Source organism: Geospiza fortis, unplaced genomic scaffold, assembly GCF_000277835.1.
Source record: "Geospiza fortis unplaced genomic scaffold, GeoFor_1.0 scaffold396, whole genome shotgun sequence".
NCBI classification, from domain to species: Eukaryota; Metazoa; Chordata; class Aves; order Passeriformes; family Thraupidae; genus Geospiza; species Geospiza fortis.
In genome coordinates, this window is record NW_005054345.1 from 5,523,074 (window position 1) to 5,525,395 (window position 2,322).

Genomic DNA, 2,322 nt, shown 5'->3' on the forward strand with positions numbered 1-2,322 from the left:
TGCCAGGGATAGAAGTGCCACATCTCTTGGAAAGCTGGGAAGCACAGAAGTGGTGGATCCTTGCCTTTTTAGTGCAGAGGTTTCCTTCTCACCCCCATGGCTTGTGAGATGAGGCCACAAATCAATGTGGCACAGAGAGATCATCATAAACAAGCAGTAGAAGGAAATCTTTCCTTGTAGTCACACAGATTTTGGTGACAGGGGTGGTTTTATGTTGTTTTTTTCCCTTGAGTCTCTGGGGAGGCTGCTCAGGGATCAGCCTGAGGGATGAGCGCCGGAGATTCCCGGCAGGTGGAGCAGAAGGTCCCTGAGGATCTGCAGCCTGACCTCCTGCAGGCCTTCCCCCTCCCCAGGGCTCTTTCCCAGCCCCAGCACTCTGTACTTGGCCAGAGGAAATCCTTAGACTTGCCTGATCCACATCCACCAGGAGATGAATAAACTGCAATTAACTCTTCCCATTCCTGCCTGTTTAGGTCTGGAGCCTGGGAATGTGTCTGGCTTCAGCCTCACCTCACTGATGCCTGAATTAAGGAGCTTTTGCTCCCCATTATTTTCCTCCTGTAAGAAGGTATTAAGTGCTGGACTCAAGTCTCCTGCTCAATCTTTGTTTAATTAGCTCAACAGATTGATCCTTTTAAGTCTTTTCCTTCAGGGCTTTTTTTTTTTCCCAGCTGTCACATAATCTGTGGTTGTTATCAGCTCCCCCAACAATTTTTCACCATCCTTTAAAAATTCTGAGCTTCAAAGAATAACAGACTTCTTGGGGAAAGATGGGTTTCACTGACTGGCAGTTAGAAGCACTCAAAAATTGACGTTTTACCTTTTAAATCATAATAAATCTTGGGTAATACTTGGAGTGGGTGAGGAGAGTGTCTGCATTAGGTCGGTTCCTATAAAATACAGGAGGTAGGAAAAGAAATAGTTCAGATTTGATAGGTGAAAAAAGGAAGAGAATGGATGCTAATTAATTAGGGGTTTATGAGTGAGACACCCTGAAAATTGAGGACAAAGAAAGGAGGAGGAGGAAGGTCCAAGAGAAGGTGGAAACAGCAAAGAGGGGGAATGTGATGGGTGGGGTGGGTAGAGACAGAAAAACTGAGAGAGGACAGGGAAGCAGAAACCTCAGTTTGGGGGGAATTTCTATAGAGAATGACTGAGAAAAGTGGGTTTTTTTCTGGAAAACTTTATTGCAGCTCTTGTGGTGCTGCCATGGCTTAGTTCTGCTGGGAGCTCATCAGTATTTCATCACAATCCTTTGCACAAAATTCTTACCTGAACTCATGAAATAAACTCTGAGTTATTTCATCTTATTCCAAGTTTACCTTTTTTTAAAAAAATCATTTTGGTTTCTCCTCTACTGACAACAGAAATGTTCTGTCAGGAGGAGCTGAAGCTAAATACTTGCATGTGGACATTAGGAAAAATGTGTTTTGTCCTTTGTTTCAACAAAATGGACCAGAAAACCTCATTCTTTTCTTCTGTCAACTTTAAATTGTCACTGAAAGGTCTCCACCCTTATCTGGATAGGAATAAAGAGCTTTTTTTCAGTACCTGTTTACTTGGGAAGTTGAAAAGTTCCCAAATCCTTTGCAGGAATATTGGTGGCTGCACTTGGGACATGTTAAGGGAGTTTTGAGCTGTGTTTCATTGTAGCTGAAACTAAAATACAAATGTTCCATAGCTTCAAACCCTTCTTTTCAGTAGTGCACCTAAACTGGTATCAAAATAAAATAGGAATATAAAATGTATTTATGTATGAAATATCTGTTCTCCAGAGCTGTGCCCAGAGGCCAGGCAGTAACAGTGCCAGTAAAGCTCTGACCACCCTCTTTTCCTTCCAGATCTTTGACATTTATATTTCAGTTGTCAGGGGAGGTTTGTGGGGCTGAGGTTGTTTTTATCCAGTGCAATCTGGAGGAGGTTCTGTCTCTTCCACACCAGAGCTGGTCTCAGTTTATCATTCCCATTCATCTGGGGACTGGAGATTTTTGCCTAAGCTTCATCCCTCCCTTCCCAGCCTGTTTTTTTGTTTGATTTAAATCTGCTCATTCTCTCCCAAAGTCTGCACACAAAGGCCAGGGCAGTGTTTGCCACGTAAGCCCTTTTCCAGTCTGCTTGATTGATCAGTCTGGCATCTTCTCTTGGCATTCCCCACAGCCACAGCCTTCCCCTGCTCCCAAAGGCACCAGATCCTGCTGGAATTTGCATTGTTGCATGTTTCAGCAGCTGTCATGCGCCCTGATGAACAGCACTTTGAATATGGCAGGCTGAAAAGAATGAAGAAGAACGAGTTTATAATTATCCTGCAAAATAATACTGGCT

At 43.5% G+C, this 2,322-nt stretch overlaps 1 protein-coding gene across 1 annotated transcript in view; it reads left to right on the top strand.

The window, feature by feature from the left end:
- The window catches only part of RAVER2 (ribonucleoprotein, PTB binding 2), a 24,925-nt gene that overhangs the window by 8,525 nt on the left and 14,078 nt on the right, over positions 1–2,322 (top strand). The window lies entirely within an intron of this gene.